Source organism: Bos indicus, chromosome 26 (genome assembly GCF_029378745.1).
Source record: "Bos indicus isolate NIAB-ARS_2022 breed Sahiwal x Tharparkar chromosome 26, NIAB-ARS_B.indTharparkar_mat_pri_1.0, whole genome shotgun sequence".
Classification (NCBI taxonomy): Eukaryota; Metazoa; Chordata; class Mammalia; order Artiodactyla; family Bovidae; genus Bos; species Bos indicus.
The window spans coordinates 12,842,063-12,864,009 of NC_091785.1; positions in this window are offsets into that span (position 1 = coordinate 12,842,063).

Here is a 21,947-nt window from a genome sequence, read left to right on the forward strand (position 1 = left end):
CACAGGTTCAGTCCCTGGGTTGGGAAGATCCCCTGGAGAAGGAAATGGCAACCTGCTCCAGTATTCTTGCCTGGGAAACCCCATAGACAGAGGAACCCAGTAGGCTACAGCCCGTGGACTCACAGAAGAGTTGGACACGACTGAGTGACTAAACAGCAATATTAAAAATATGAAATTATTTGAAAAGAGATGAATACTTACAAAAAGGAGTTATGTAACAATTAAGTCATACATCAGCATATAATCAAAATCCATTTCTCTACCTTTACAGATGATTAACGTGTGCCCTTCTTGCCACACTGCACCCATCAGTTCTACAGTGTGCCTCATCCTACCATCACCAACCGCAGCTAAAGTGACCACTGAGATTTATTACTTCATTTCCTTAAGGCTATGAATTAAAGTAGGACAAACATAAAACTTTTTGATATATGTCTACAGGTGGAAGTTGCACAGTGTATTGAATGTTGTAATTCATTCAATTGCTTTTTAATCAACCTGCAAGATACATAACACACACCCACACACTTTGTGCATGAGCACACATGCATACACACAGGAAAAAAACTAGAATATATATACACCAACATGCAAATGGTTATTATCTCTAGGTGATAGACTTACCAGCATGGTTTGTTTCCTTCTTTATATCTTCAGTATTTTATAGATTTTCTGCAATGCGTATATATTTCTCTTTTAATAATAAACAGTAAACATTTTTCTCTAAGATTTAAAAAAAAAAAAACCATTGGTGGGGATCATAATCTTCAACCCCAAAATATGACTGTAGGAGTTCAGGATATACAACTCCAAAATCAACTGCTTTGGTATGTTGATTATTTTGAGTTTAGGTACTTGAAAAACAGCAAATGCAGGGAAAGGCTTTCTCTAAACGCCCCTTTTCTGCCTAAAGACAGATCCTGCAAAAAGAACTCAGTTACTAAGTCCTTTCCCTGAGAGATCCATCGACCAGGGGAGGTTGACTCATCACAGAGTTGTTGTTTATATCCAACTCTTTTGCAACTCCATGGACTGTAGCCTGCCAGACTCCTCTATCTATGGGATTTCCCAGGCAAGAATATTGGAGTGGGTTGCCATTTCCTTCTCCAGGGGATCTTCCGGACCCAGGGATTGAACTCTTATCTCCTGCATTGCAGGTGGATTCTTTACCACTGAGCCACTCAGGAGGCTATCACAGGAGAGGAATCTAGAAGCAAACTTTGTCACAAATTGTCACATCTCTCATCTGTCCCTCTAAAGACCTATTCATCTTTCCTAGAAATCATTCATTCCGCACCAAGAGGTCCACACTCCTTTTTCCCTTTGAAGATAGGTATTTAAACCTGAATTCTAAGCCACCTCAGGAAGTTACTCAGTTTTCTTTGAATATCACCTGTGTATAAATGAGGTGTACATGTTAATAAATTTCTGTTTGTCTTTCTCTTGTTAATCTGTCTTATGACAAGGATCTTGGCTAAGAACTCAACAGGTTAGAAGGGAAATTATTTTTTCTCCCCAGTGGCATTCTTTTACAAAAAAATAATGACCACACCAGGCACTATCTCTGAGCCCCAGCCCTTCATGCTGTCTTTTAGACTCATTGTGGGAAGAAGATGCAAAGCCAGCCGTATGGAGCAGCTTAGGAATATGCTGTGTGCTGAGATCTCCCATTCGTTTCTCCAGACCCACTTTCTTTCTACACTGCTCTGTAGACTAATCTGTACAGATTTGCATTTAGCAGGCTCCTTTGCTCTCTGGCATCAGCTGGATTTGGCCAACCCAAGTCAGGGAAACTGAGAGCAGCAGGGTCTGCCAAAAACAACAGCTCCGAAGCTTCCACCAAGCAGTTCTCTGAACGTCTCTACTTTTGTCCTGTGAGTGCATGCTCAGTGGCTCAGTCGTGTCTGACTCTTTGCAACCCTGTGGACTGTAGTTTGCCAGGTTCCTCTGTCCATGGGATTCTCCAGGCAAGAATACTCGAGTGAGTTGCCGTTTCCTACTGCAGGGGATCTTCTTGACCCAGGGATTGATCACACATCTCTTAACCTCTCCTGCATTGGCAGGTGGGTTCTTTATCACTAGCGTCCTGGTAATAGGTTTCTTCCCTTGCCCCTGTGGGCCTGGGAGTGAAAAGGGCTCCCCACTGTGACTGCTCCTGAGTTCTGCACCATTTCTTGTCAAATTTCTTGAAAGGTTGAAATCAACCTTTTCTTAGACTCTTCTCTCTTTTGAAATTTTTTCTGTTATAGTTTATTACAGAATATTGAATGTAATTCCTTTAACACTACAGCAGGACCTTGTTGTTTGTCCATTCTGTATGTAAAAAGTCGGCGGGCTTCAAACTCAACACTCAAAAAAACTAAGATCATGGCATCCGGTCCCATAACTTCACGGCAAATAGATGGGGAAACAGTGGAAACAGTGACAGACTTTACTTTCTTGGGCTCCAAATCAGTGCAGATGGTGATTGCAGCCATGAAATTAAAAGACGCTTGCGCCTCGGAAGAAAAGCTATGACCAACCTAGACAGCATATTAAAAAGCAGAGATATTACTTTTCCAAAAAAGGCCCATCTAGTCAAAGCTATGGTTTTTCCACTAGTCATGTGTGGATGTGAGAGTTGGACTGTAAAGAAAGCTGAGCGCCGAAGAACTGATGCTTTTGAACTGTGGTGTTGGAGAAGACTCTTGAGAGTCCCTTGGACTGCAAGGAGATCTAACCAGTCCATCCTAAAGGAAATCAGGCCTGAATATTCATTGGAAGGACTGATGCTGAAGCTGAAACTCCAATACTTTGGCCACCTGATGCGAAGAACTGACTTCTTGGAAAAGACCCTGATGCTGGAAAATATTGAAGGCAGGAGGAGAAGGGGACTATAGAAGATGAGATGGTTGGATAGCATCATTGACTCGATGGACATTAGTTTGAGCAAGCTCTGGGAGTTGGTGATGGACATGGAAGCCTGGCGTGCTGCAGTCCATGGGGTTGCAAAGAGTCGGACACAACTGAGCAACTGAACTGAACTGATGTAATAGCTTGCATTTACTGAATCCAAACTCCCAGTCAATCCCTTCCTTGCCCACTGCCCCTCTCCCTTGGCAACCACAATTCTGTTCTCTGTCTGTGGGTCTGTTTCTGTTTCAAAGATAATTTCCTTTGTATTCTTAGACTCTTCTTAATGACCCCGCTTGAGTGTGCCCTCTGTCCCCTGCTGGGTTGCTGACTGATACATTCTCACATTGCTCTATGCATCTGGCCCCCATAATACTCATCTCTTGTTTACATCCACCCTCCTGCCTCTCCAGGCTTCTCTCATGCTGAGGTCCTCACCACAGTCACAGCTGGGTCCTGGCAGTCATCCTCAGGCCTCATCTGCCACTTCCCTCTCAGCTCTGTTCCGCTGAGGTCAGGAAGTCAGAGGATGGGACCCCTCACAGGTTCATGGAAGAAATGCCCCTGGACAATCTCTGTACCTTAGTGCTGCCCCAAAGGAGGCTCATTGCCCAGATGACCGGGACACCCCGGTGTCCACGACTGCCCTTTTCTCCTTTTCATTTCATGGGATATTATCCACTTTTATTTTTAACCCTTGAATACAGCCTTTACCTTACAACCTTGCTGGGCACACACAGGCTTTGTACATGGTATTCGGCTATTTGTGAAACTAAAAAGAAAAAGAGAGAGAAGTATTTATTCACTCAGAATACTGTCATTTATTACTTGAATGTATTGCAAATGTCCTGGCAGTCCAGTGGATTTCCACTGCATTTCCAATGGAGAGGATGTGGGTTCCAATGGAGAGGATGTGGGTTCAATTCCCGGTCAGGGAACTAAGATCCCACATGCCGTGCAGTGCAGTCAAAGGGGGAAAAAAATGTCTTCTCCTAGTTAGTGACTCATTTTTTTTACACTTGCCACCTTAAGTTTCCCTAAAATCACCCTGGTATACCCTTCATTATATTCAAAATGAATATAAATTTGACCTCCACCCCTCATCCTTGAACCAAGTTTGTATACCTCACCTCTTTCTTGGGAAAAATTCCTTTCTATCAGCCTAGAGACACTCACATAAATAGACCTCCAGTAGGCTCAATCATTTCCAGACATGCCCAGAAAGATACGAATCCTAGTTTCTTAGGCAAGGCCCTTAGTTCTTCAAATTGCATCACCATGAAGAGGCCAAAGGAGTCAGGAACAGAGTCAGTGAATGGAGTTGGCTGATAGAGTGAGCTGCCAGCTCCTCAGCGGGGCTGATTAGCAGACACAGGACCTGCAGGGTGCTGGGGGGATGGAGTAAAAAGTAGGGTTCAGTTTCACTTCCACATACGCACCAGAAAACCGCCTCTCCCCTTGACCTTTCAGTTTCAGTTATTTTCTTTCCTCTTTCCTTCTCCTCCTCTCTCCTTCCTTCTCATGACCCTGCTTCTCATCAGGGTGGCACTATTTACACACCACAGCAAACCCAGGGCAACCTGGCCTAAGACGTCTTCTGATCACATTGATAAACAAACCAAGCGTTCAACTGAAACTGTGATGGGAATTTTTAACCGAGCTTTCACGCGCTTGCTGTTCCACAGCCTCTAGACCTGCCGTGACTTGGACCTTATCAGAGCATTCCACTTGGGAAAGTACCTATGTGCAAACACGTTCTGTTTCCTCTCTCCTTCGTGTTCAACACTAGGACCATTAGCCTGTATCTCCTGCAAACCTTCCTGGTTGACCTCAGGGTCACCTCAGAGGAATCTTAGGTTCTTTTCTTATAACTCTAAATGCACATCAACTCTATGAACTTGTTACTTTATTTTTTTTTTAGATGTTTATTTTATTGATTGATTTATTTAGCTGTACCTGGTCTTAGTTGCAGCACGTGGGATTTTCAGGCTTCGTTGCAGCACACAGCAGCTTTAGTTGCTGTATGTGAACTCTTAGTTGTAGAATGTGGGCTCTAGTTCCATGACCAGAGACCAGTGTGCGCCCACTGCATCAAGAACTCACAGTCTTAGCCACTGGACCACTAGGGAAGTCCGGAAACTAAGCTATTTTGGCAAGCAACATGGGGATTGCTGTCCAGGTGAAGAATGTGGTATACGCATTGTGGGGGATGTGGATTGCTAACGAAGTGCTCTCTAGCAAGTTGTAAGTTTTAAGAAAAGACATGTGTAGTGAGGTGAGGAACTTAAACCACAGAACTCAGACCCAGTTCATGAAATGAACTGTTCTTCACTGGAGTTACACCCTTGTTAAGGTTCTCTCTACACAGTACCTGGCCTGCTGTGGTAGCTATATAAATGTTAGCTAAAAGCCCAAAGACACCTCCTGAGGTGCCCCACAACCACCTCACTGGGGTTCCACCATGTATTAATATGTCTCTGGCTCTTCCTCACCAACTTCAGCCCCATCTTCAGAAATCACCTCCTTTCACCTGCTTTGGCTTCTTGCTTCCTGCACATATTAGTCCATTTGTGCTGCTATAATGGATATCATCAGAGAAGGCAATGGCACCCACTCCAGTACTCTTGCCTGGAAAATCCCATGGGTGGAGGAGCCTGGTAGGCTGCAGTCCATGGGGTCGCTAAGAGTCAGGCACGACTGAGCAACTTCACTTTCACTTTTCCCTTTCATGCATTGGAGAAGGAAATGGCAACCCACTCCAGTGTTCTTGCCTGGAGAATCCCAGGGATGGGGAGCCTGGTGGGCTGCCGTCTATGGGGTCACACAGAGTTGGACACGACTGAAGCGACTTAGCAGCAGCAGCAGCAGCAGCAATGGATATCATAAGCTGGGTGACTTAAAAAACACGTATTTCTGATAGTTCTGGGGGCTAAGATGTCCATATAAAGGCACCAACAGATTCAGTGTCTGGCAAGAGCCTGTTCTGCTGTATAGATGGTCATCTTTTCTCTGTGTCCTCACATTGTAGAACAGAGCTCTGCCAAGGGAGCTCTTCGGGGATAGCTTTTGTAAGAGCACTAATCCCCTTCATGCAGGCCCCACCCTCAGAGCCTAATCACCCAAAGCCTCACTTCCAAGTGCCATCACATTGCAGGTTAGGGCTCCACTTACAAAATTTAGGGAGACACAAGCATTCTATCTAGAGCACTACCCAGGCCACTCGGCATAATCCTCTGTTTAAATGTTCAGGTTTTCACAAAAGAAAGGAAGAGTGTCTCCTCAAGCAGCTTCCGAAGTACAGTCCTACAAACACCCTAGATGCCAGAAACACCAAGGAACAAACAGTGGTTAAGCGCTCCAGAAGTCTCTCTGCCATCCCATAAATCCACTCTTTTTTAGAGTCTTTTCCCATATAGGTCACTACAGAGTATGAGTAGAGTTCCATGTACTCTACCGTGGCTTCCTATTAATTAACTATTTTGTTAACAGTGTAGTGCATGTATATCAATTCCAATCTTCCAAGTTGTCCCTTCCTCCCCCACTCTCCTCCTTGGTAACCAAAAGTATGTTTTCTACATCTGTGACTCTATTTCTGTTTTGTAAATAGGTTCATTGCTGCCGTTTTTTTAGATTCCACATGTAAGTGATATCATATGATATTTGTCTTTCTTCATTTGACTTACTCCATTCAGCATGACAGTCTCTAGGTCCATCCACGTCACCACTTACCACCGCTTATCTCCCGGAGTTCACCCAGACTCATGTGCATCAAGTCGGTGATGCCATCCAGCCATGTCATCCTCTGTTGTCCCCTTCTCCTCCTGCCCCCAATCCCTCCCAGCATCATAAGATAGTTAGTATGGTTTCAGATTCCACATTGCAACTAACCTCTAAAATGTCATCACTTGGTGACTCTTAGTGTAGTATCAAAGAGTATCCACAATTACCTTAAAAACCTATGCAAATATACTCCCCTTCTAAATATATATCTCTCTGAGGTCACATTCGCTTCATCTACTTCAATCAAAACCGCATTGCAACAGTTGAATACAGAAGCAAATATAATCATCCACGCTGTTCTCCTAAGTCATATACTACAAAGATTTCTAAATATATAAAAACACCTTTCTTCTCACTAATTTTTAATTTGGAAAAAATAGTTAAAGGTTTTTATTTATATTAACTTGTGATGGGTTTATTGTAATTTAAAAATAAACTAATAGATAGCTCTTTGGAGTCCCCAGTAAATTTTAATTTTCTGGTCCTGGGACCCAAAGTTTTGAGTCTAGGATAACTCAACTTGAAGGTCTTCTTTGACCATAACTTACCAGCAGGGCATACCATCTTTAACATATAAACCCAACTTCTTTAAAGTATAAACCAGATTATTTTTAGTCTGTGTGGCTGATCTGACCCTTACCTACACTAAGGCTTCTAGTGGTGTTTATGGTGGCGTTTATGATGGCTCACAGGCAAGACTGAAGAGTATCTTCAATCCCCTTCTCAGAGGAGCTTAGTGTTTCTTGAAAATTTGGAGGTTTTGCCCTTCCAGGTCATTCATAAAAATATGGAGGAGAATATCCCTCTGCACTTATTACCTTTGAAAGGTAATGTCTCAAAGACATCTGCCCTTGACTAAACATTCCCTTCAGTTTCATCAAATCTTAACATCAGGATTGTCTGTGGTATGCAATCTAGAGAAAAGCTGATCATTGTCAATATTGACCACGTCCATGGAGACCCCATTCTCAAATAGATACATGTGACCCCAGGGGGATTCCTAGGGTATGGAAAATACCTAAGGCATGATTTCTCCTTACAGAACAATTGCCCCAAATAGTTTATGCTTGATTCAGGAGTCCTTGATCTTACAGCTTGAGTGATTTCACAGTCCTAGTCACTCAGAGATGGTTCATGTGAAAACAGTGTTCCTTGTTCTATGTGGTCCTTGAATTTCTGACTAATTTTTGATGTGAATTTGATCTGACAGAAGTAAAATGCTTTCCTGTTTCTGTCATCTGTGGAATGTTTCCCTTCTCCCATGAAACCCTTTACCTCTAGAGAGTTTGTTTACTGCTCTAGCGAACAACGTAGGATTTTTCCTGCAGCATCTAACTTGTAAAATTGGTGACATCCATTTCTTAAGAAGCTATTTTTAAATTCTTTGTAATATTTTAAAAATGAGCTACAAGTATTTATTTCAATCTAGCAATTTGGTCTTATTTCCTTTTTAAAATTAAACATCTTAATGGATTTTTTCCTTCCTTTTCCTCTCCCTAAAGATCCTGAATTAAATCATGTTGTCACTGTTCTGTAACAGTTCACCCACAGCTACTTTCTGTAGCTATTCCTGATCACCACTCAGGACAAAACACAATATATTTCTTTCCTGTGGATTTCAAGACTAACTTAAAGAAAGAATTTGTATTATTCTAAACTTTATTTCTATATCTGGTTCTGATTCAGGAAGAATTGCTACAATGTGAATAAACGCCTTTTTGATGGTAGATCCCTGGTTATTACCATCTGGTCGAATTTTGTAGCTTCCCTTCTTACTCCAAATAATAGCTCACAATCATCATTCAGTCCAATAAAACATGTGTTGGACACACACTGAAATAAGTGTTAATACTATGGGGACACACATATGGAAGATGATATAAAAGCCTAGGCACACCATGGAATCTGATCTTCCAGGAGTCGGTTCTGATGAGGGAGACCAAGGCTGACATGAGCAACTCCCGTGGGCACTAGCACACTGCTTTGGGAGCACAAAGGAGAGTGGCAGGAGCCACGGTACCATTGCTGGCTTACAGAAGGTAACTGTGCCTTCAGGGTCTTTTAAGAAAATATTTATTTGGCTGTGCTGGGTCTTGATTGTGTCATATGAGATTTTTTTGTCTTTGTTGCAGCATGCCGGATCTTTAGTTGCAACATGCAAACTCTTAGTTGCAGTATTTAAACTCATTAATGGTTGTGATATGTGGGATCTAGTTCCCTGACTGGGAATGGAACTCAGGCCCCCTGCATTAGGAGCACAGAGTCTTAGCCATTGGACCACCACGGACGTCCCAAGGGTCTCTATTAACCTCTTTGCCTAGACTTTGCCTCCCTGAGTTATATCCGTCTTGGCATTTAGAAGGCTCCGGTGATAAGTGCAAGGGCATTTGTGTCCATCCACATCAAAAGGCCGTATTTGACACCCTATACTTCCCCAAGTACACCCTTCTGATGGGTTCTTCAGCTATTGTCATTCTGTACTGCTTCTTCTAACACACACCCAGAGCCCCACTGCACCCTAATAGTGTGACCATGCTTCCCAGTGCTTTTGGTGCTGCTGCTGAGTCACTTCAGTCGTGTCCAACTCTGTGCGACCCCATAGATGGCAGCCCACCAGGCTCCCCCGTCCCTGGGATTCTCCAGGCAAGAACACTGGAGTGGGTTGCCATTTCCTTCTCCAGTGCGTGAAAGTGAAAAGTGAAAGTGAAGTCGCTCAGTCGTGTCCGACCCTCAGCGACCCCATGGACCTACTAGGCTCCTCTGTCCATGGGATTTTCCAGGCAGGAGTACTGGAGTGGGGTGCCATTGCCTTCTCCGTTTGGTGCTGGGTTTACTGCCCTAATTGTGATCATTGATGAAGTTCTAGACCTGGGATAATATTTTTATCTGGTCGTTGAGGTCTGTAAAAGTAGTGATTTAAATTTCTTTTCAAGCACTTACAGTGGCCTGTCTCTTGCTTAAAACCCCCAGGAGAGAGACTCGGATCAAGTTCTGCAGAGTGGGGATGAAGATGGGAAAGATGACCTGAGAGTCATCATCATATGCATTGAGCACTCATAAATTTTCCCCATGTAGTAAATGTTCTGCCTTTCTGGAGGCAGAGTGACCCCAGAGGTTGGGAAACTCTGTCTCCTCTCTGTTGAGCTATATGACCCAAGGAATCCTAGAATCTCACTATTAGCTTCAATATCCCTTCAACATTTATCCCAGGAATCAAGTCTCCCATGCAAATAGGAATCTTGACCATGTGATGTGGGTGGACTAGTTGTATGTTTTTATGATCTGTGAGGGCAGGGACTGTTGCATGTTTTGCTCATCATTGTAACACTAATGCCTGGCACATAGTAGGTACTCAATAACTATTTTTGCCTAGTAAACCTGATAGAGTGACCAACCATCCTGGTTTGCCTGGGGCTGAGAGGCTTCTGAGGACATGGAACTTTCAATGCGAAAACCAGGACAGTCCCGAGCAAACTGGGATAGTTGGTCACCCTACTTATCAATAAACCCAAGTGGAGGAGAGAATTTGAGTGTTTCCGTATATTGAAAATTTCAGTTTAGTCTATTTCCTTTGTGCTGTGTGCTTATTCTCTGTGATTTTCGTTTGTTTGTGACCCAAAACACTTCACTTGTGGTCACCAAATATGTGGAGGTTTCCCCCCACACGGAACAATTCTCTTCAACACCAGGTGGATGTCCTACAATTTAACTCAATTCTAACAGTATCTACTGGAAGAGAGCTCAGATCCCACAAGTTAAGGGCTCAGTCCCACAAGTCTGTCCCTGCCCCTCCCCCCACCCCCAACCCCCTCACACTTCAGAGGCCAGTTGAAAGCCAGGCTATCACCTGCGCTTCTGACCAACCAGCTATAGACTGGATGTTCCAATGACTCTCTCTCTGGGTTTGATTAAGCTGCTAGAGTGGCTCAGAGAACTCATGTGATATGATTATCATACGATATCATATCATATGATAGGGTATGATAAATGATACAGATGAACAGCCAGATGGAGATACGTAGAGTGAGGTCTGAGAGGGTCCTGATCACAGGGCTTTTGTCTTCATGGAGGTGGGGTACATCTCTCTCCCAACGTGGATATGTTCATCCACCCAGAAACTTCCCAAACCCCATGCTATTGGAATTTTATGGAGGCTCCCTCAAGAAGGTATGATTGATTATTAATTCCATTTGCAGTCCCTCTTCATTCTCTGTAGAATGAGGAGTGGATCTGAAAATCCCAAATTATAGCTTGGTTTTCTGGTGACCAGTCTCCATCCAAGAGCCATCCAGGAGCCCACCTAGAGTCACCCCATTAGAAAAAAAGGTGCTTCTAGTCCTCTAATTACGAAGGAAATTACAAAGGTTTTAGGAATTCTGTGCCAGGAACAGAGGGCAGAAATCGATACATATTTTCTATTATCTCCCACCATGGTTAACCAAGGAATAAGCTGCTACATTCAGGATTTAAAAAGAAGGTGAAATTTTTCATTGAGTTTGCTTTGGTAGGTTATTAACCAAATCAAGCTAACTTAATGAAACAGTGCCTCTCCATGACACAAATTATACAGTGATATTGTAGAATCTATAACAACATTAAAACCACCAAGAGTTTGCAGAACTTATAAATGTAAGATCCTCCCTACACCATGCCAACACAATCGAACAGCATCCCAAAGTGAAAAGCCATAAAAGAATTTTCTTCATTAAATTGCAAGTCACTGCAATGTCTTTTCTCCTAAAAGTAATCTGAAAAAATCAAGGGTCCTGTTGCTCTGGAAATGAAATAATAGTGAAAGAATACTCATCTAATAAAACAACTACTTCTGGTGAGAAATATAAGTAATGAATTTACGTTTGAGTCAACAGTTTTTCTAAAATACAGCCACACAAGTTTTCTGTTTCATACTAATATTCATTATATTCAAAGTGTGTGTGGGTGTGGGGGAATAGCAGCATAGCTTATTCAGTAAGTAAATAATATCATTAACCAAGAAGTGTCCTGAAGATTTCCATGATTTGCCCAGCCAAAAACAAACACAAATTCCCTCAGCATTCCTGTGTAACTTATCGTTTCAGCTGAAATCTTAGTCTCACATGTGGCTTCTGCCTCATTCTCCCTTTATGTCAGACAAGTCTTGAAGAGTCTGTCTTTATGATACTTTCCTAATTCTTCCGTCCAAGTTGATCCTAGGTCTAACATAATGGGAATAGAAATAGAAAGTGGATCAGTTTACAGTACTTTTGGGTTTGTTAGCCAAGCAGTAATGGAAAAAGAAAGAAAAAAAAAGTGCCATATACTGAATGGATAAAGAATCTGCCTGCAATGCAGGAGACACAGGTTCAATCTCTGGGTCAAGAAGATCCCCTGGAGAAGGAAATGGCAACTCACTGCAGTATTCTTGCCTGGGAAATCCCATGGACAGAGGAGCCTGGTGGGTTATAGTCCATGGGGTTACAAGAGTCAGACACAACTTAGTGAAATCACCACCACAATCCTTAAAATAACTCTGAGAGGTGGGCATTGTTATCCCTGTTTACTTATGAAGAAACTGAGGCTCAGGAAGGTTTGAATATACTGAATGAAGTCATTTAGCTACTAAGCTTTAGGATTCAATTCCAGTCAGTCTCTAAAGGCTGCTCTCCTACTGTATCTTATCTGAGTGAACATACACAGGTGGCTTTGCAGTCTATGATAAATGAATAATTTGGGCCCAGATAATTAGAAAGTGAATTTTCCTGTTTTTAACTGATAAGAAATGTAAGAAAATTGCCTTGTATAAATGTGTAATCCTACTTTTAGATTTTATTATAGACATGATTTTGTAACTTCATATTTTGATTAAGCTCAAATAATAAGCTGCCTATATAATAAATTTTGCTTGCTCCTCTCCCCAAATAATAAAACATCACTTTGTGGATAAACCTGCTCTCTTATTTTAGCCTCAGTGTATCTTAGTAGTTTAAGTTTGAATTTCATGTTGCTTCAGAAGCTCATCTATTTTAGGATATCTCATTTTGAATCAAATTATCTGATACATGATGCAATGGATCACCCACAAATGGATGATACATTGGATCACCCATAAAAAGCCACCATTGCTAAATAATGTTTTTGTTATTCAAAAAAAAAAAGTTAGCTTGAAATGATTAGCTTCATTAAAACTTACTTTATTCAAGTGATATTACATTCTTTGTTAAATTATTTAAAAGTACTAATTTTATTTACTACAAATTATTTTTAGGTTATGAAATAAAAAGTTTATGTTATTATCACAAATTAAGTATGCAGATATGCACAAAAACCAATGTTATAGAAAAGATGGAGTTAAAGAAACAGGTAGAGGTCAGTTTATGTTGGTCTTATGAATCAGATAAAGGAGTTTGGACTTGACACATTAGGTAGGAAGTCAATGGAAAATTTTAAGCAGGAGAATAACACAATCTGATTTATGTTTTAAGAAAAACACTCTGGTTAACATTTGAAGAGTGGATCACAAAGAAGATTAAGAGTGGGATCCAGGCCAGGGGAGAGGTGCAGTCAACGTTGGGGAAAAGACAGTAGTAACGGGGAGTGGTGGCGAAGCAGTGGAAATGAAGGTCATGTTTGGTATCTTATGGTGGGTTGAACTGAGGGTTGGGCTGTCTAGAGAGAGCAAAGCGTCAAAGACAGCTCCTAGGTTTGAGGACTGAGCTATGGCTGGCAGCATTTTCTGAAATGGAGAATGAGAGAGAAGCAGGATGCTTCCCTTGTTATAGGACTTATTTGTGTGCATGTTTTGGTGAGGGAGTCACTCCTAGAATTTAATCCTACTCTACTGCTTCCTTACATTTTGTAATTTTCCAGTTGTGGCCAGTAGACTCTAGGGTGGTCCCCATGATCCCGACTTCCTGGTGCTCACGCTCTGTGTCATCCTTTCCCCCTGTGTATTGATACCTGGGATCTGTGATGTACTTCTAACCAGTGGAAAGTAGCAAATGCAACAGAATACACACATTCATGATTCTATTACATAACGTTGTAACCTATTTTTTTTTTTTTCTAGGAAACTCTCTCTCTCTCATTGGCTTTGGAGAAGTAAGCTATTTATTATGAGCTAGCCCATGAAGCGGAGGAGGCAATGGCGACCCACTCCAGTACTCCTGCCTGGAAAATCCCATGGACAGAGGAGCCTGGTAGGCTGCAGTCCATAGGGTTGCTAAGAGTCAGACACGTCTGAGTGACTTCACTTTGACTTTTCACTTTCCTGCATTGGAGAAGGAAATGGCAACCCACTCCAGTGTTCTTGCCTGGAGAATCCCAGGGACGGGGGAGCCTGGTGGGCTGCTGTCTATGGGGTCGCACAAAGTCAGACACGACTGAAGCGACTTAGCAGCAGCAGCAGCCCATGAAGAGGGCCGAGTGGCAGCAACTAAGGGCAGTCTCTGATGTATGACGCAGGGAACTCAAACCAGGGCTCTGTGACAACCTGAAGGGGTGGGATAGGGTGGGCAGTAGGAGGGAGGTTAAAGAGGGAGGAGACATATATATACTTACAGCTGATTCATAGTGATGTATGGCAGAAACTCATACAATATTGTAAAGCAATTATCCTCCAATTAAAAACAATAAAAATGGGAATTAAAAAAAGAGAGCCAGCAAGAAAGAGGCCCTCAGTGCAACAACCAGAAATGAATTAAATGGTGCCAATGGAGAAGGAAATGGCAACCCACTCCAGTGTTCTTGCCTGGAGAATCCCAGGGACGGGGGAGCCTGGTGGGCTGCCATCTATGGGGTCGCACAGAGTCGGACACGACTGAAGCAACTTAGCAGCAGCAGCAGCAGCAGTGACTACATGAAATTGGAAGCAGATCCTTCCCCAGTCAAGCCTCCAATAAGGCAGCAGTCCTAGTCAACCCCTGACTGTGGCCATTTGATATTCTAAGGCAGCTAAGCTGAGCTCAGACTCCTGATCCACAGAAACTGTGATATGTCATTTTAAGTATACTTGAGGTTATATTGCTAAGTAGAACTAGATAACTAATACACCAATTTTCGTAAACTATTTTCTTAAAAGAAAATATAGTTATGACAGGATTCAGATTTCTCCCATATATAAATTCCCATTCCTGTTCTGATAATTTTACTTTTTACCAATATGTAAAAGTATTGCAAGTATCTGTCAATTGAACACTTAAAGGATTATAAGCTACAAGGAAACTTGGATAGGTGATATGATTTGTCCAAGTTCCTACAGCTAGTTTGTGACAAATTCAAGAACAAAACTTCCCACACCGAAATGTGATTTTCACACTCACATAACATATAGGAAAGTCTTGACAATCTTCCACTTTTGAAGTGTATACTATCAAAACCTCTCAAGAACTCCCAAAAGGGAAAAATATTCTCACCTAGAAAGTGACCTGCCGTATGTGAACTTGAGCATTATGAAACTCATCAGAGCTGAATCAAATGGCTTTTATTGTATTTGACTCCTTCCTTCACTCTACATTTTTTAAATAAGAAAGGAGAAAATGGGAGCTTATTAAATACATATGCAGCCATAGGAGATGATGAAAAAACAAGGAAAGCACAGCCTCTGCTCTCAAAAAGCTGCTAGTTTGAAGTGGCACAGACAAATTTGTCTTGGCTTAATAGAAGGCTGTCTGAAAATGTTTCATTTGGCTCTGATAAGAAAGCGTCAATGATGATACATGCAAAGTGCCTGGCACAGAGTAAATGTACCCGTTACCTGCTATTACCACACAGAAAGGACAAGGGAGGTGCCCAGAAACAGTATGTACCAAACTTTAAGCAAGGGATGAAACAAGCCTCACCACCGAATGACTTCGTAATTACTTACAATTTTACTTTCACCGTTTGTCATCCTGTTTGATAAAAACCCTGATAAAAAGAAAAAAGAACGTTCAGCAGCATGCTGACAGTAACTGGAAATGATTCATCAAAGGGAGCAATTGCCCAACCCTTGCCAGGGGGAGGAAGTGGCAGAAAGTTGCACCAAAACAAACACTTCTGGACTGACACTAGAATCCTGAGAAGTGTTAGTAGGTAAACTTCGGGGTTGAGCAGGCAAAACCTGCTAGTTTGTCAATTCTTTTTTGGCAGACATTTATTGAGCACCTACTGTGGAACACCCTGGAGAAGGGCATGGCAACCCACTCCAGTACTCTTGCCTGGAGAATCCCATGGACAGAGGAGCCTGGCAGGCTACAGTCCATAGGGTCACAAAGAGTCGGACATGACTGAATCGACTTAGCACTAGCACTGTGGAAGAAACCCTGTACTAGACACTGGAGATGTAAAAATGATTAAGATACAGTCTTTGGCTTCAAAAAAAGAAAAAAAAAGAAGAAGAAATTGTAATGGAGTTCTGTGACCATGGAGCTTCTTGACGGGATGATGAAAATGTTCTAAAGGTGATTGTGGTGGTTGCACAACCTTGTGAATATAGTTAAAACCACCGAATGATACATTTTAAATGAGTGAGCTGTATGGTGTGTGGATTTTATTTCAATGAAACTGCTAAAAGGCACAGCAGATGTTGGACTCCTGAGTGCTCACATGGCCTCAGTACTTCACATCTGTATCCATGCCCTTTGCCACGTGGCCGTTCACTTCCTCTCACTGGAAAGACAGAGTCATTTTCCTACCCATCAAATCTGGGTTCACCTTATGACTTGCTGTTTCTAATAGAATGCAGGGAGATGGTTTGGTGCCAGTCCTGAGTCTGGGATTCAAGAACCCTTGCATGCTTCCATTTGACCTGTGCTCCGTGGCCATTGCCGTGAGGACATGCTTGGACTAGCCTAATAAGAGGTGAAGGACCTGTGGTGCAGAGTAGTGTCTCTTTCATCATCCCAAATTCATCCTAGATTAGCCAAAAGACAGCCAACTCTCAGACATGAGTCCAGTCATGACCAGGAAAACCACAGTCAAGTCCTGCCCTTGTGGTCCACCTTCAGACTCACAAACTTGATATTTTTGTTTTAAACCACTGTGTTTTGGGATGGTTTGCAGGGCTTTTTTTTTTTTTTTTTTTTGTAGAAATAGGTAACAGTGGGATACACAGTATTTGACTGTCACCCCTGGAACTTGAAGGAAGATGATAGAGAAGATAATGAATGAAATTCAGAGCTTCCTAGTTACTTCTCTTCAGAGGAGGGGTGGGAGGGTTAGCATACATATATTTGATTGTGCATGCATGTGCACAAAAACACATAAAAATATTAAAATACAGGCTAAAAGTAATACAGGTGGTTGGAAATTCCACAGTTTAGAGCATATACTGATTTACTATCTGGTAGTGATTACACCAAGAATTTTACCTTAATTTTTTTAATATAAAATTTTAGCCAAACAACATCACGGATATGGTATTCATACAAAAATGCATTACCTTGATCAATGCATAATAAAATGTCAGAGTAATCCAAATTGTGGAATTGTGGAACATTCTAGTTAAAAAACAGAACAGAACCAAAAAACCAGCCAGTACCTAGAAAAGTGTCAAGGTCATGAAAGACAAAAAAAAAAAATTGAGCTACTTTACAAGATTGGCTTAGATGGTAAAGCATCTGCCTGAATGCAGGAGACTGGGGCTTGATCCCTGGGTCAGGAAGATCCCCTGGAGAAGGAAATGGCAACCCACTCCAGTACTCTTGCCTGGAAAATCCCATGGATGGAGGAGGCTTGTAGGCTACAGTCCACAGGGTCGCAAAGAGTCAGACATGACTGAGCAACTTCACTTCTCTTTACAAAATTGGAAGAAATAAAAGAGACATGACAATTAAACGGAATTTGGATTCTAGAACAGAAAAGGTACATTAGTGGAACAATTAGCAAAGTTTGAATAAGATCTGTAGATTAGTTAGTAGTAAAAATATTAAATCAATGCTAATTTTAGGTTTCAATAATTATACTATATAAATAAGTTCTTAATATTTGTAGAAGCTGGGTGAAGGGTTATATAGGAACTCTGTGTAATATTTTTGCAATGTTTTTCTAAGCCTAAAATTATTTCAAGATAAAAATCTTTTTAAATAAAAAAGATAGGCCAAGGGTACTGTGATCACATTTATAATTTTTATTTAAAGAGAGGAGAGTATATAAAAAACTGTTGGGACTTCCCTAGTGGCACAGTGGATAAGAATCTGCCTGCCAACACACAGGACACGAGTTCGATCCCTGGTCCTGGAGGATTCCATGGGCTCTGGAACCCGAGAGCCGCAGCTACTGAGCCTGTGTGCTGCGACTGCTGAGGCCCAGGCACCTAGAGCCTATGCTCTGCAACAAGAGAGGCCATGGCAATGAGAAGCCTGCACACTGCATCAAAGACTAGTCCCTGCTCCCTGCAACTAGAGAAAGCCTGTGTGCAGCAACAAAGACCGGTGCAGCTAATATACGTATACACACACATACACACACACACACACACACACGTACATACATAGACACACACGTACACGTTTTTAAAAAAACTGTTAATACCAGCAAATACTGTGTTGACATGCCAGGCACTATTCTAGACATTGGTGGTATACTAGTCAACAAGACAGAAAAATCTCTAGACTCTCATGTAAATTGACAGAAATATATGGGATAATTTCAGCTGGTGCTAAACACTATGTGGAAAATAAAACAGGGTAAAGGAGTAAAATGGACTGGACAAGCTACTTCAGATTATGTGACTGGAAAAACTCTTCTGGGAAGTGTTATTTGAATGAGATCTGACGGAAAGGAACCAGCTTTGTGAAGATATGGAAGGGTATTCTAGGCAGGGAAGAACCAGGGCAAATATGAAGAATGGCAGGAAGAGAAAGGCTTGACTAGGCAGGGTGGAATGTGACTCAGTCAGACCAGAGTGTAGGCATCACCCGTAAGAGGTAGGCCTGGGTAAACAGTTTGGGTTTTACGTAAAAAAGGAAACAACTGGATCGTTTCAAGATAGGTGGGACACACGACTGACATTCTTAAAAAGGTCATTTCATTTTTTGTGAAGAATGAACTGTAGGAGGATAAGCATGGGAGGAGGACAGCCTGTCAGGAGTCAAATAGGATAGTCTTAGAGAAGGAGGGTGGTGGCTTGATAGGGGTGGTCGGTGAGGGTGGAAAGCAGTGAGTGATTCCAGATACACTGTGTTGAAGGTGGAGCTAAACTTTGCAGATGGATTGAATATGGGAGGTGAAAGAAAGCAAGAAATCTAGGATAATTCCTTGTTTTCTGGTGCAACTTGGGTGGATTTTAGTGCCAATTACCTTGGAAGAGTAATGGAAGAATAGTTTTCTTGGGGGAAAAAAATCAAAAATTCTGTCCTGGATACATTAAGTTTAAGACACTAGACCTTCATCATTTCAGGTCTTTGCAATGATTATGGTGTGTGTGTGTGTGTGTGTGTGTAAATATATATATATATATATATATTTTTTTTTTTAGAAGCTTATTACATTTTGAAAAAAAATAATGATGTAGGTTTAGGAAAGTTCAAAATAATGTTAGACGAACCAGGTACCCCAATTATTCAAATAAAGACTGGGAGCATATCTAACCTGGAAAAGTTACTGAGTTGAGACTATATATAGGACAGATGATTCCATCCTTAAAACAAGCAGTTATAGAATTTACAAAGAAAAGCAACGTATTAAATTTTTTCCTGAGCATGAACAATGGTGGGCATCCAGGGGTGAATGTTTTTACAGCTGTCATCACCCGTGTAAATGCAACATCCTTCAAGAGGAAAATAAATGAAGCCATGCACATGTCCTTCAGGTTTAGAAAAAGGATTTCTGACCAAATGTGCTTGTAGAAAGAGATGTCGTGGTGATTTCTTTTTCTTTTCTGTCTTAAAGGAACACAGGGCACCCGGGGACTCCAAGGGTTAGTCACACAGTCGTGTCCAACTCTGCGACGCCATGGACTGTAGCCCACCAGGTTTCTCTGTCCATGGGATTCTCTGGGCAAGAATACTGGAGTGGGTTGCCATATCCTTCTCCAGGGGATCTTACCATCCCAGGGACCAAACCGGGGTCTCCTGCATTGCAGGCGAATTTTTTACCCTCCAGATTGGAGGGGACTGTGGTATTGTGGTCAAGGGGATGGGCTGCTGAGCCCCCACATCTGTGCTTTAATCCCACCTCCATCACTCACTGGTGGTATAACTGGCAAGTTCCGTGACTCTTCTGTGCCTCAGTCATATCATCTGTAAACCAGGGGGACGATATGTAGTGGACCCTGTGGTGCCTAACCCTTGCCTTCTGCAGATTCCCCTTCTCAGTTGCTGGGGACTGTTACCAGAAGATGTTATTCATCTGGGAGCCCTCTCTGGACATGGCCTTGGCCGAGGAAATGGTCTCTCCTTAGGTCACACCCCTTTCCCTGGGCAGCCCACATCCAGTGACTGATCAACAGAGTATCAAGGCCTGAACCTTCGCCCTAATTCAGGGCAGCTGGTAGAGCCTTCCCAGCTCCAGAGCTCCCTATGGGGTGGACTGAGGGCTTCACTAGGCTTCCACCTCAACATCTCATCCTTCCCAACCCTGCTTCTTTCTCCTCCCTTCCCCAAGAGTGGATCCCAAGACCTCTCCCTGAGAAACATTCTTACAATGTCAATCACCCTCTCTGAGTCTGCTCCCTAGAGAGCCGAGCCTGTGAGGTAAGAGTACCTTCCTCCAACCAGAATTGAAAGAGACACGCAGCACTGTTTATAATAGCCAGGACATGGAAGCAACCTAGATGTCCATCAGCAGATGAATGGATAAGAAAGCTGTGGTACATATACACAATGAAGTATTACTCAGCTATTAAAAAAATGCATTTGAATCAGTTCTAATGAGGTGGATGAAACTGGAGCCTATTATACAGAGTGAAGTAAGCCAGAAAGAAAAACACCAATACAGTATATTAACGCATATACATGGAATTTAGAAAGATGGTAATGATGACCCTATATGAGAGACAACAAAAGAGACACAGATGTAAACAACAGACTTTTGGACTCTGTGGGAGAAGGCGAGGGGGGGATGATTTGAGAGAATAGCATTGAAACATGTATATTATCATATGTGAAACAGATCACCAGTCCAGGTTCGATGCATGAGACAGGGTGTTCAGGGCTGGTGCACTGGGATGACCCTGAGGGATGGGATGGGGAGAGAAGTGGCAGGGGGGGGATTCAGGATGGGGAACACATGTACAACCATGGCTGATTCATGTCAATGTAGGGCAAAAATCACTACACTACAATATTGTAAAGTAATTAGCCTCCAATTAAAATAAATTAATTAATTTTTAAAAATAATAAAAGATATTATAGAAAAAAAAAGTATCTTCCTCCTCTTAGGGGAATCCTTAGGAATAAATAAATCACTATAATAAGGCACTTACAAGAGTATGTGCACATAGTAAGTGGAATGTAAGTGTTAGCTATGATTATGGAAGTATTTTCTTATGAGATTATCAATGCCTACAATAGTGTTTTCTTATGAGATTATCAATGCCTACAAAACTACAAATAGTTTTCTCCTTTAGCTATAAAAGTCTCATTACCATAGTTTGAGTTAATTTTCCATATATTGTATTACATACAAATAAAGTTAAAACTGGCTTGTTTTAGGTGACAAGACAGGGAAGAAATGTATTTCTGGCCTATTTCTTGCTACTGGGATCCCTTCACTGGTGATTATCAAGGGGTATCTCTGTTTGCAAACTAACTATAGACACTTTCTCTATTTATATATTGGGGTTTTTTTTAATGGAGAAAGGAAGATGTGAATTGTATTTTTTATTAGGCTATGATTACATACATCTCCTGATAGACCCCTTCCTGACAGGAAATGGCATTTGTAGGGTCTTCTGAGATGAAACAAATGTCTTTAGCTTAGTCCACTCTGTTCAGAACAAACAGCTGTGATAACCAGAGAGAAGGCTGGATATTAAACTCATTTTGTCACTGCATATTTTTTCTGGTTCATAAGTACTTGATCCTTATGGACTAAAATAGGGATGGAATTTTCCCATAAAACTGAAGGTTCTAAAAACAAGAATAACCAGAGCACTTCTGTACTTGAAAGCTGTGAATATAAGATCACATAAAGCTAAATTTGAAAAATAAATGGTATTCTAAAACTCAGATTATACATTAAAGTTAAACCACAGTCTAACACATCAAAAGAAAGAATTGACAAATGCAAGCAGGATGAAAAGTAGAGGCTATGGTGGATAAAAATGTATCTTTCTTTTACCTGTAATTCTTCAAAGAGCATTAGTTGTATAATTTGGT